Genomic DNA, 14,817 nt, shown 5'->3' on the forward strand with positions numbered 1-14,817 from the left:
CCTCAGGATGCCCATATCCACCAAGCTGGTAACAGAGATAGTGAGAAAGTTCATATCCATGGCAGCAGGCCCTTTTTTCTTGATTAGATGGTTGTGGTGAGAATATAAAGTAATGTCAAGTGTATCTGATTTGCAACTCTGGGGGAAGTGCTTGTCACTACATACATGAAGTATCAGGGGATTTCATTTCATTTCATTCCATTCAACTGGGTTTTACCCATTTGATATTAAAAAAGCATTGAAGTCCGTGGTGGTGTTTTTCGTTGTTCTATGAAGTACAAGTTGCCCTTGTGTGCATCTAGGTACTGGTGAAATTCCAAGAGTGCTTTCACAGGAAAAATGTCAACTCAGGATACCTGTATCTATACATGGCACATCCAAACCCTTGAGGGAAACTACTACTATAGACCTTGATGATTTATGGATGAAGTATTTAGGGAAATATTCAGAAGTTAAGTTAGACAGCAGCTAATTAAGCAGTACTTATGGAAAAGAAAGAACTAGCTTTGTCAAGAATGATGAATCATGAGGATTCGCCTAATTGGCTGCTAGCTGGCTACTACTAGCACTTGTCCCACCACAGTTTCATACTGCTAGAATACAATGCCCCTTTGCTTCTCCTCTCACTAGAAGTAAAACAGTAGTGCCATTCCCAAGGTGGGAAATGGGCTACAGGCTGTTTGGTGATCAACAGTCTTTTCCCAGATGATGCAGGAGTTTGTAGGCTTGTTGCAGCCTTTTCAAGGTAGAGGCCTTGAATAGCAACCAGACCAATCAGGAAAGTTCCACACACGCACTCATTTCTCAGTAAAAGTCAGGAATCAGTACTCTTTGCTCCTTCTCTACCCAGGAGCAAAATATAAACACAAATTCAAGCTGGCACATTTGAAGCAGCTATCAGGTTTTCTAGTACTCAGCAGTCTACAGGGAATAATGTTCTACACTCCTTCTCTCACCAGGAACAAAACAAAACACTTACCTCAAGATGACTACTGAGAGGGAGAATGTGGGCTTTCCAAAAATTGCTGGTCTTGCACCAGATGTTGCAGATTTTAAAGCTAAGATAGAACAAATAGGTGAATATGCTAAGAGATGCAGTGTACACTAAGCAGTTAGATATGAAAGAGAGAGTAATTCAAGCTTTAGGAATGCAAGGGGAGAGTCACTAATTTTAAGAGAGCAAGATAGGTTGTATGGGAATGGCATTTAGTAATCTGACTCTATGGAATACAGTGGGAGGGCCCATAAGTTTAAACAGCTGAAAGGGAGTGACTTCACAAAATGCGAATTCTGTGCTTAATGATAATATCCAATGAAAGAGGAGAGGGAAGGAAATATATGGTCAAATTAACATAAAGTGTGGGCAACTAAAAAGACAGTTGAGATTAGAAATACAACAGCAACAGTGGGGGGTGGGTAACGAACATTTTAAATTCTGTATGGTTCACAAGAGTCAGAGCTCTGGTCTCTGTCCTAGTTTAAATTTGTAATTGAAAGCAGAATACAATTAAAACACAGTGTAATGAAATATGCCACAATATGCAAAATAGAAGAAGACAACAAATCAATACAAATAACAAAAACGTTATATAAAAAAGCAAACTAACCTTTCCCTCTATGGCAGACTCTGAGTGAAATTTTCCAGTAAAGCCTGTAGAATTAGCAACTTGAAATTTGGACTAGAAAGGATGTCAGAACTGAAATAGCTAAAACTGGTCTCCACGTACCATTCCATATATGACAGAAGTGTAGCTATCATGTATGTGGAGTGTCGCACACATGGTAGTGTGCTATTTGTCATTCATTAAATGGCTCTACACTTAATGTAGAGCTGAAAAAGAAAGTTAAACAGCAGAGTATGCTAATGATAGCATAAGCAGCTGAATTAGCATGATAAATAAACAATTTGCTATACAGCCATTCCATTATGTATACTCAGTGTAGCCATTTGCCCTGAAATACAAATTTCCTTGGATAACAGTCACGATTACACTTTGAAAAAAAGAAAAGGATGTTAGCAGTTGCTACTGCTGCCATCATTAACCTGAATCTGCAACAGGCGTTAATGCAAGGTACTTCTGCCAGACTTTGACTAAGAAGAAAGAGGGTTTTTAGACCCAATTTGACATTGGACTTCATAATACAGAAACCATTGTGAGATACCCGGTGGACAGGAAGCACAAGAGGAAATATGCAGCCTATACCACCCTCACCTGAGGCCCCAGGGAAATCATGGAGAACCTATCCCAGTGGAAACAAAAGTATGTGTAGCATTAGATATATTAGCTACAGATACATTTCAGAGACCCACAGGGAAACATTAGGGATGTCACAGACTTCTGCTTCCAGAATATTACATCAGTTTCTAAATGTAATGTTACAACATTCTGTTTCCCATGAACACCACAGAAGCCAGCAAGAACCATGCAATAGATTGAAAACACATATAGTAATAAAATCCCCACCCAGTGAACAGGGAAGAGGTATATCAACAGAAAGGGATAACACTCTATAAACTGTCAGGTTGTCTGTAATGCCCAAGGAATTATCTACAATGTCTGCACAAGTAACCAAAGCAGTTTTCACAACTTACGCCTATGACACACCTGTGAGTTGTACACAAGATTTGTTATGAGTTACTTTCCACAAGGGCATCTAGTAGGGTTATGCCTGAAGTCATGGCTCACAACACCTTTGGGAAACCCACACAACCCCATCAAGCAAGGATATAATGATACCTTCTCTCAAATTAGAAATGTCATAGAACATGTATGGGGCATACCGCTTCTGTGGGGTTTTCTTCATTCAGAAGCTGCTGGAAATACTCCTTCCATCTGCCTTTGATGTCCTGTGGGCTGGTAAGCAGGTTGTTGCTGGAATCCCTTATGAAGGGTGTCTGACTATCTTCTTTATCTTTCTGTCTTTGCCTTGCAACCTGGTATAGTTTCTTTGTGCCCCTTACTGAGTCACTTTCCAGAAGCTGATAGAGTGCCTCTGATGCCCTATTCTTTGCTATTGCAACTTCTTTCTTAGTTTCTTTGTTAGCCAACCAGTAGTCCTTCCTAGCTTGGTCAGTCTTTTCAATCTCCCACTTCTTCCTGCACTCCTTCTTTCTTTTGATTACTTCCTGCACTTCTGCATTCCACCACCAGCTTTCCCTATGTACCTTATTTCCATACCTGGCTCGGCCACATATCTTTTCTGTAGTCCTAACACATGCTGTTTTTAGGTGCTGCCACTCTTCTTCAACGCCACCTATTTCCTCCTCTTCTTGGGGTGCTAGAACACTGACTGAGTAATTCCTTGAACTGATGTACTTTCTCTCCAGTCAACTTCCAGGTCTTCAGCCTTGTCTCTGTTGACCTTAGAGCCTTCTCTGACCACTGCTTGCAGCTGATTGTGGCAACTACTGGTTTATGCTGTGAACCGACTGTTTCACTGGGGATGACTTTGCAATCATGGATTCTACCCCAGTGCCTTTTCCTTACTAGGAGGAAGTCTACCTGAGTTGCATGTTGGCTACTCTTGTATGTGATCTTGTGCCTGTCTCTCTTTCTGAACCATGTGTTGGCTACTATCAAGCCATTTGCCAGACAGAAGTCTAGAATGGCTTCTCCTTCTTTATTTCTATTGCTCCGTGGCAGGGCTAACCACTCGATGGTATAAAATATGGCTCTAGGTGATTCGGTCATGTTGACTGTCGCCAAAAAAAAAATGGGCATGGGTAGTTACTGGTGATAAGTGGGTTGAGGACCCGGCCTACTCTCTGACCCACGCCAGGGACCCATGCTAACGGTGGGAGGGGTATATGTGCCCCTATTGGCCAGCGTGTGCCCACCATAAAAGCCCAGCAGCCCTGGGTCAATAGGCTACTGGCTTGCTGGTGTCTAGTTGCCCAGCCTGGGTTACCTGGGATAGCTCTGTTGAGTGAAAGCTGGACATAAAACCAACCAACCTGTCAAACATGAACTAAGAATTGCTACGCTTAATGTAGGTTCACTGACAGGATGCAGCTTAGAAGTGGATGACATGATGATACGGAGGAGGCTGGACATCTTATGTATCCAAGAGACGAGATGGAAGAGCAGTGGAACAAAGCCACTTGGCTTGGAATCCAGACTCTACTACTCAGGTGGTGGACAGGCTAGAAATGGTGTAGGAATTGTGGTGAGACAGAGGCTTCAGAAGTCAGTGAGGGATATCATCAGAATTAATGACAGACTCATGGCAATCAGACTCCAGTGTAATGATAGGACAGTATTCATAATCTCAGCCTATGCCCCACAGCAGGGTTGTGATAGTGAGGAAAAGAGTGCATTCAGACAGCAGTTGCAGGACCTACTAGATAAAGCAGGACAACATGAATTGGTGTTGATAATGGGTGACCTGAATGCACATATCGGGACAGACAGAACAGGATATGAGGACTGCCTGGGTCCACATGGGTGGAGCAATAGGAATAAAGAAGGAGAATGAGAGTAGAAGAGGAGCCCAGCTTAGAAGAAGTAAGAGCAGCACTAAGGAAAATGAAGTCAGGGAAAGCAGCAGGCTCAGATGAGGTCACAGCAGATATGATAAAGATGCTGGGTGAGCTAGGGGAGAAATGGCTCCTGAGGGTACTAATTGCAGTGTGGAGAGAAAGGCATATTCCAGATGACTGGAGAATAAGCATACTCATGCCAGTGTACAAGAACAAAGGGGACATCCACAACTGTGGACAGTACAGAGGCATCAAACTCTTACCACATTGCATGAAAGTTCTGGAGAGGGTGACTGATAAACGGATACGCAGAACAGTAGAATGTAAGATGGGAGATGAACAGTTCGGATTCAGATCAGGATGCAGCACAACTGACCCGATGTTTGCACTGAGACAGATACTTGAGAAGAAACTAGAGAAGAGGAGAGAGTCAAACTGGGCTTTCCTAGACTTGGAGAAAGCATATGACAAGGTCCCAAGAAAGCTGATCTGGGCAGTACTGTGGTGGTTTGAAGTCCCAGAAACATTGGTAGAATTAGTACAGGCTATGTACAAGGACCCAGTGACTCAAGTATGAACAGTGTTTGGCCTCACTGAGGGGTTCCCAGTGGGAGTGGGTGTACACAGGTTTCAGCTCTAAGCCCACTGCTGTTCATATTGGTAATGGACTACATCAGCAAACAGGTTGGAGGGGTCAGAGCAACAAAGCTGCTGTATGCAGACGATGTGGCAGTACAGGCAGACTCTGATCTAGAACTTCAGCAAAGGATAGGAGAATGGAATGCAAATCTGAAGGCACATGGGATGAAACTAAGCACAGATAAGACAGTGGTAATGGCAGCAGATTGGGGAAATCAGAAGAAGCTGAGAATAGAGATAGATGGGAAGATAGTGGAACAGGTAAACAGCTTCAAGTATCTGGGAGGGGTGGTTGAGGAGAAGGGTAGTCTGAATGAAGAGGTCAAAGCTAGAATCAGAGAGGATGCAGCCAACTGGCGTAGAGTATCAGGTGTAGTATATGACAGAAGAATGCCAAAGAAGCTGAAAAGTAAGGTGTACAAGACAGTGGTGCGACTAGTACTACTGTATGGTACAGAAACCTGGGCAGTAAAGGCAGAACAGTTTAAGAAGCTAGAGGTGATGGAAATGAAGTGCCTGAGAAAGGTGGTAGGATGCACACTGCGGGACAGGCGAAGAAATGAGGACATAAGAGCAGAAGCCAAAGTAGCTCCAATTGCAGAAAAGATCAAAGAAAACAGATTACGATGGTATGGGCACATTTGTAGAAAAGCAGAAGACAATCTGGTGAGGGAGATTTGGGACAGACAGGAAGAAGGTAAGAGGAAGCGAGGGCATCCAGCAAAGAGGTGGATGGATTGTGTGAAAGAAGATCTGCGACAGTCAGGCATGAGTGTGGAAGAAGGTAGGAGAGTGGCACTGAATCGAGAGAGTTGGCGACAGTTAATACGATACCCTGACCCCATGTAAATGGGAAAAAGGGAATGATGATGATGATGATGATAGAGCATTTATCTGGCTTGCTCAAAGCAAGGTTCCAGCGTCTAGATACCTCAAGAAGTATCCTGCAGTATAACTCAACCACCTCTACTAAAATACTTACAGTCTATTCTATGTTGCGTAACATCATTCACAGGGGAAAGCATCAATAAGGACAACTAGCGGCAGGACCACAGTTCCCAGCACCACAGGCAGGGCCAGCATCTCCAGCAGATACAGATGGGGAGTCTGAGAGAGAACTTCCAGCAGCAGATGCTGCCAGCAGATGTAGGCATGCACAATGCACCATGGCTCTGCTAAGTGGCAAAGGGTAGCACACTCACTGATTACCTAAAAGAAAGAACAACAATAATAGCACATACAAATATTAAAAATAATGCTTGACAAAATGCACAACCTTTCCTTAACCATGTAATGGTTGTATTTGTTTATCATCAATCACAGTCAACCCCCAAAAGGAAAGGTCTCACATCTGCATTATTACCAAGGTAAGTATGGAACATGTATAGAAAACAGTACAGTTGTACAAATGATTACCATGTTATGCAAATTCTCATATGTCCCTAAGCTGATACATGGCCAGGTGTATGGTAATGTAAGTAATACCTTATGACTGATGTTTGCAATACACAGCTATGGATTTTGCCCACTAATGTGTATCAAGCATGTCATTTGGCCACTGTACATAAACCAGTGAGCAGGTCAAGGGTAGCATCATTTGCACAAGTATAACAGTAAGCAAAACGTAAACATCTACTTTGCATGAGTCACAACAATAACACAAAAACAGAAGCAATCATACATAACTGATTATGCTATGAATACAAGCATTTATTCTACAATACAGTTTCTTTAAAGAAAGGCTCTGAGTTAGTAAGCATTAGTTATCCACTCTGTGCATCATACATACATGCAATCCAAAGTCACAAAGAAATATGCAAGGTGGGGGGGGTGGAGTCAGGAGGGCAAGCCTAACACCAAATAAGTAAGTGTGTGCAAGTAAAATAAAAATGTATTCCTTAAGTATCAAATTTGCAGGGCCAATAACAAAATATGTTTAGCAATCAACAGTACTGCTTAGATAAGTAGTGTGTGTGTGTGTGTGTGTGTGTGTGTCCCACGCGTGTCTGTGTGTGTGTGTGTGTGTGTGTGTGTGTGTGTGTGTGTGTGTGTGTGTGTGTGGTGGTATGGCCAAGTATTTGTTGAATGTGTGTGTGTCTCTGTATGGATACAATTAAGCACCGTGCTAGCACTATATTCTGGCATTTTCAACAGGTATAAGCCATGCATGGTAGAGTAGTTAGTTCAGCATTGTCACCCCCAACCATGAGAATTACCTCTGCCAGGAGTTGTACTTCTAGTTCCATAGCTCTGGCTATAATTTGGGGTGCTACCTGACTGTGAGTGATGTCTGCTGAATGAGTGACTGCATGGTGTACCACATCTGGGTGTGGACACCACAATCACTGAGGGAGCTTTGGCACGGGTGCCACTACAGGAGTGGGATCTTGCAGGACCAAGTTGGCTAACATCGAATAATGTAGCAGCTTTACAGCCATGTGGAGGCCAACTCTTCCTCTGCAGAATAGCCCATAAAGGCACTGCCTGATCCAGTATGTCATTCATTATGTCCAAGGAGTCACCCACATGGATCAGGTAGTCCTGAACATCACAATGCACAATATTTAGTACTTACAGTATCTCTTCTCAGTCCCTTGTGGAAAGTGCCTGTGTCTCCATTATGGCCTGACACATATGTCATGTGGCACCTACTGGCACACCAGTATTACCAGAAGGGTGGAGAGTAGGCCTCCTCCAAGCATTTCTAATAATTATCCTGTGTGGCACCTCACGCCTTGCCCTTACTATGGCTACTGGGGGAATCAACCAGTTCTGCAACTGGGATAACCATACTATCCTGATCAACTGTGTCACCCTCAAACTATCCTGTGTCTTAGGTCTCTGTGTCATGGGCATGTGTAAGCATACAGACTGTGTCTGGAACAGGGTCATGAGATGTTGGAGGTACAACCTCAATGTCAGGCTGACCCTCAGTACCCCCAAACTGTGTCTGCTCATCACCACCATCGCCATTAGAGACTACAGATTCTTTGACATCAGGTGGCAGGAGTTCCACAGTGCCAATGATAGGATCAGCTATGATAAAAAGTGAGGAAAAAGAAAAAGAGAATAAACAAACCTATGGTATGTGAAATCTATCTTACAACTTAAACATGCTAATGTAATGAAATCAGATATGTTTTACACTTAACATTTGCCTTTGGATATTAATAATAGTACAGAAGGTTTGAGTCAAGTCTGGTATCCCACCTGTGACCCAGGGAGGGTATCAGTGAGAAAGAGTCTCCTAGATCTGCTAGGTAATTTGATTTTATCTAGACTAATAATTTGTACATATGAAAAAAAGAGATGAAACAGGCATAAGCATCACCAAGCAAATGGCAAATGAAACAGAACTGCCTTCACAGCTGCAGAGTAAGACACTTCTCATAGAAACTGTTTTGTTCAGTGGATTACTCCCCACCTCCCATTCCCCCCTCCTTCTTCCTCTCTATCCATGTCTCTTCTATTCCCGTCTCTCTCTATATATATATATATATATATATATATATATATATATATATATATATATATAGACACACACACACACACACACACACACACACACGCACACACGCACGCACACACACACACACACACACACACACACGACATAACATACATATAGGTATGCAATGCCAATTATTTATTTAAATAAGCATACCTGGCAATTCTGCAGTAGACACCCTTGGGTTGTCTTCCACATCAGCTGCAACATGAAGGATTCTGTGTGAACCTTGTGCTGATCTATTAGGATTTCTTTCACTGGACAGGAACTCCTCTGTTTCAGTCAGTGGTGGCTTGGTATGTGGACTCCCCCCAGTAGACATACATTCACAGGCAATTGCAGCTGCTCGACATTTGGCTGCTGTAATCATGTTACTGGCCCTATGTCTCTTTTTGGAATATGTATGTTCATGGCCTCCCACCACATTAAAGTCATTCACCACCTGCTTCTAGATATGGTCACAAGGAGGAATTATCACACCAGTCTCTCACTAAGAGGAATGACCCATGGCGATGTAGGGTTTGAATTCTGTGCCTCTATGTATGGTGGTTTACAGGCTGCAGATGTCTTGGGCTTCATAGACCTGTATGACAGGAAATATAATAGGAAAGAAAAAAAAGATGGTTAAACACAAAAAATATCAACGTATCCATCCATCGTACACAGAATATGTAAGGTTTCATATTGGTACACACAACTGAATATAGTTTCCCCTCTCCCTTCTCCCCAACTACAAAACAAAGAAAGAACATGATAAAACAATACATAGCAGGACTAACATTTCTGTCACTCTGTAGTACATTGCAGCATTAAAAATAATAAATGTACACCTGTCAAGAAAAACTGGTTAAAACTTTTTGGTCTGATATGCACTTTCATTGAGGTCTGCCAAGTAGGCATCAAAAAGCCGTAGCACAGTTGTCACTGCCACTAATGTAAGAATCCATGACCTTGTTAATAATTAATACAGTTGTCTTCTGAACAAAGTGGTCAGCTTTCAGGATTGAAAATTGCTATTAAAATGTTATTATGCAAAAATACTGTATGGACAATAAATAACTGTGGCATACATGCCCATACCAACAGTTACTGAGAATAATGCAATCAGTAAAGCAATACTTGTATTGTGAAATGTAAACCATAAATACATTTCAAATACATAAATATGTTCACAACAGTAACCACTTTTGCAGCAAGTCAGTTGTGAAAGTAGAAAGTTTGCAAAGCAAGTAGCAGTAAATAGCAGTATTAAGTTTGCTGGATCCAAACTGTCTCCCCTTCTACAAGTTCATTAGCTACAAAGTTACCTTTAAATAGTGCACATTCAGCCCTCTCAGCATTATTAATATGCAAATGAGACATGCACTCATTGGCATTCATGAATTCCACAATCTGTACTTAGTGCAGGGAATGTAAACATGGTGTAAAGACGTATATGATTGTATGCACATGTCCTACCTCTGCAAGGATGAAAACTGAGAAGTGTTACCCACTAAGTGCTTGCAAGTGTGAATGATTATTCGGGCTGCAGTATCAATCAAGGTGTCTCAGGCAGGATAGACTTACAAGAAATGTTGTGATTTCCATTGACTGACTTAGGAGAGCAGCACTACTAACATTGATATGAATTGCTTCTGATAACAGTTTCTTCCTCTGAATACAATTGTGTCTTCAATTCTAAGGAAGTAGATTGCTCACTGAAACATATATCAGCTGCAAGGCAAAGCACATAGTAGTCTTGTTAGGGAAACATAGATATGGAAATGATATTCACAAACTAAAGACAAGCAAAGAGGTGCAGTGTTCACAGTTTTTTATATTTTGTGAGGAAAGATTTATCTTCCCTGTTGCCAGTATTACAGCCATACACACATCTAACTGCAAAGTACTTAGGATAAAGGTCAGGAATTGTTGCTGTTCTACCTGTTATATCAACTGTTAATATGTCAAACACTGAGTATAAGTAACTTTGTTATTATCTTCAAAATATACTTCGTATGTGGCATATACTCATAAAAATCCAAACTGTGTCTTATGAATGTCCTGATAATCCTGGGTTCTAATCCACAGATGGCATTGGTTGTATGAGCATAATGAATTTCAGTGAGAATGTATTCATTTTGAAACACAACAAAGTTGAGGAAATATCAAAAGTATACAGTTTAAGTATGTGCTTTATAATGTTTCTCCTATTTTTCTTCTTCCTCATTTCCATACCATTTATCATTGCACAATCTGGGCTGGCGGTGGTCTGCACCACTGAACTATACTTCACTTCTCAAGGAAAAAAGTAAAAAGTTTAATTTAGGCCTTTTGTGCAGTGCAAATAAACCTTGTGGCAGTGCTCATCCTTCAGCTTTCTGGATAGTACTCAGTGAAGGAAATCCACCTACCAGAAAACTTTTGTCTGTGTCCCAAAATGTAAGTGAAGTGAGCTTATAGAAAAATGATAGCTGATGTAAGGTTCAAATCCAGTTAACTGATAATTTTACAGGGGGGAGTGCCTGAATACATATTTACACACATTTTGTTAGCTCACTGTGTTGTGTAAAGCTGTAATATTCTCATAACTGCTTTCAGCATGTGTGCTATTGTCTGTCTACTTTCTCATTGTTTGGCATTAACTGCAAGTCTGATAATGTGTGCTATACATTAAATTTCTGATGTTGCAAGGAGATGTGAGAAAGGTGACTGTGTCACTTGAATGCACTTCTTGCTCTGTGCATTGCTAGATAAATGCATTGATTCAATTAATGTCCCTGTTAGCTTTTTTCTTCTGTCATTTTTTTCTAAAGCCTTTTGCATTTGCTCTCCACTAAGTGAGCAAACATGGCTCACTGCCTAAGGAAAAAGTGAAATATTTAATATTTGTTTACCAGGAAAGTCCAACTGGGAATGAAGCCAATTTTCAGCAGAGGCCCATGGAGAACACTCCAGACTCATGTCTTTGTAGCATGGGAGGAAACTGGAGCACCCAGAGGAAACTCACATGGACACAGGGAGGACATGCAGACTCTGCACAGAAGGCACGCCAGACAAGAATTGAACTGGAGAACTTCTTGCTGTGAGATGACAAAACTAGCGCTTCACTACTGCACTCCCCTAATTTAGGTTGCTTTCTTTAGTGCATACAAGCCTGTGTGGTGTTCTGCAGCTGACAGCACTCTGGATAGCACTTAGTGAATAAATTCCACCTCTCAGATAACCCTCCTTATGGCAAAAGGTTTAAGTGAAGTGAACTGAGAGAAATAAGATGGGCAATGTGTGGTTCAAATTCAGTTATTGGGGGTCTGAACACATATTCACACACATTTTTAGATTGCTGTTTTGTTGTGTAAATCTCAGCAATTATTCTCAGTATTGCTACTATAATGCGAGCTATCTGTCCACTTTCATATAATTTGTCGTTAACTAAAGTGTGCCACAAATTAAATTTTTTATGTTGCAAGAAGAAGTGAGAAGGATGAATGTGTAACCTGAATGCTCTTCTTGCTCTGGTCATTGCTAGATATACCCACTGACTGAGTTAATTTTACTGTCAGCTTTTTCTTTGCCATTCATTTTTTTCTAATGCCTTTTGCATTTGTGCTCTGCTAAGCAGTTTGCAAACATAGTTCACTACCTAAGGAGAAAGTGGAAATTTTAATTTAGGTTACCTTCTGTGGTATAAAAAGCCTGGCAGTGGTGCACAAACATCAGCACTCTGGATAGCACTCAGTGAATAAATTCAAACTCTCAAGTTACTTTTCCTATGGCACAAGGTGTAAGTGAAGTGATTATAAAGACTGAAGACACCTGATGCAGGATTTAACACCAGTTGACATATACTTTTACAGGTTGGGGTCAGAGTGACATTTGTCACTGTATTTTGCTCATGAATGTCACAGTAAATGCAATACATTATCATAACTGTTTACTGCAAGAAATCTGCCATTACTGCTTGCTATAGAAGCCCAGTATGATGTGTGTAAGTTATGTAAAACATGACACTAATGATAAGGAAGAATGAATATACATAAGTATGATGTGCACAGTATTTTGGTTCTAATTACTGAGTTATCACATATAACTATGTGTTTAATGACAGCTTGTTTTTTGAAGTTATGTATGTAAACTAACCCACCATGCTTACTCATGTCATGAAGTTGCATATTACTGAGATGTATTTACAAACACAGTCAATGCCTTACACATAAAAATGCAGTCCTATAACTAAAGTCACAGCCATACCAGCATCACTTAAGTATGTATACAATTATTCTTAAATTACTATACTTGTAATTAGCATTCCTATAAGTAAGGTCTCTTGTGGCATTAGCAGTTAATCAGCAAATGTTTAACATTTTATCCTTTATTTTTTCTTGGGTTTGATTCCCAGGTGGTACTACTCAATCTTACCAGTGTCTAACACCAAACATGCCAACATGTCAGAAGTCATACATTTTTCCTCAAACAAACCATGAGTATAACCAACACCATAAAGCATATAAGAGTTTAACATTGGAAAATGTCTCAAAATTCTGATCCTCGAACATGGCCAAATCTCAATGCTATTTTTAACACCTTCTGCACTTCTTGATGTACTTATTGTCAGTGTGTTTGGCAAGCCATTGCTGTGATTCCAGTTGTGCAAATGCAGTAGACAAGGCTGTGTACCTTTGCACACAAGCTGCTACATGTGAGATGTAAATTGGACACTAATTTAGACCCATATTTCTGGCTTGACTGCTGCAAACATGGCAGGCATAGGTAAAGAGGGTGTGCCATTAAAAGCATAAAAGTGGAATGTTGAAGAGTTCAAGATTTTTGTAGCATATCTCATGAAGTGCTACAGCCAGAGGCTACTGCAGGGGAATATACCAGACCTCGTATAAGGCTAAGGTTTGGGAAAGCTTGCCCAAGGCTGTCTCCATTGCAAGTGGCTTTCCAAACATTGGGGAGCAATAGTGACATGAATAGGTACAAGAGGGACCTCCTGAGCTGATGGAAGGAGGAATTTAAAACTGCAAACATCCCTTAGTTAAGTAAGTATATCTGTGTATGATATGTCATTAATTAATCAGTCACCACAGTTATTCATTATGCTACCATTTATATATGTTTTTCTTTTTCTATTGTACAGCTGCAGCATTGATTACAGAAAGCAATGAGGAGCATCAGGAGAGACTAACTCAACTCAGAAAGGCACAAGGTAAGTATGCATCTGTTCTGATTCCAAGGTACACAAATTTTCCAAGTCTGTCACTGTATATCATCTTCAGCAGGCAGCATCAAGACTAAATGCCTGCTTCAAAAGCTCTAGGTTATTTGCACTGGGCACATCAGACTAATTTGGTGAGGGTTCAATACCCACAAACAGATATTCATTTTTTTAAAGACTAATACTCATAAGATATTTTAACTTCAATACTCTATGACACACACAATTCAATATTTGCAAATGCAGTTATTACCTTACAAAGCAGGTGTCTGACATGATACAGTGGAAGACATGTTTTTACTACTCATATAATATGATTGTGAATAGATTGATTTTAGGACATATTCATGCCTTCTCGTCATATCTGGATGTGGCTAAGGTACAGTATGTATTTCTCATACTGTTTCATGTACTGAAATAATTAAATAATGTTATATATCATTTATCTAATTCTCTCTTTTTGTCTTCCCCACCCTTCATCTTTCTTTCTTTTTTATTTTATAAACATTGCTGCTTAGCCATCACCCACCTAAGCTTGAACCCAGTGATGCATGACATGAGAACACAAGTTGATAGCAGTCTAAACTTCGATCACCATGTGTCCACAGTGATAAGGAAAGCCTTTTACACTGCACACCTCACAAGGGCATTGCATCCCAGACCAAGGATGTTATAACTCCTCTGTACACCACCCTCATCAGTTGGCTGCTCAACACACTAAAGTATTGTAGTCATGTAGACTTCATGTCAAACCTACATGACTGTTAATGAATCCCAAGGATTCACTCTCTGATCATTTAGTCCTGGACGTGAAGAACAGTAGAGAGTTCCATGCAACAGATTTTAAAACTGTGACTGACATCTAAAAAAAGCAGAGAAGTTCAAAAATAGTTACACTCTCCCCAAGTTTCACTGGCGTAACATTTTCAATCTACAGCTGGGCAGCCAACCCACATAAGTCCAGAAGTTATTCATGCTCTCCTCACTTCC

This window comes from Protopterus annectens, chromosome 1.part1 (genome assembly GCF_019279795.1).
Source record: "Protopterus annectens isolate FY-2018-M chromosome 1.part1, PAN1.0, whole genome shotgun sequence".
Classification (NCBI taxonomy): domain Eukaryota; kingdom Metazoa; phylum Chordata; order Ceratodontiformes; family Protopteridae; genus Protopterus; species Protopterus annectens.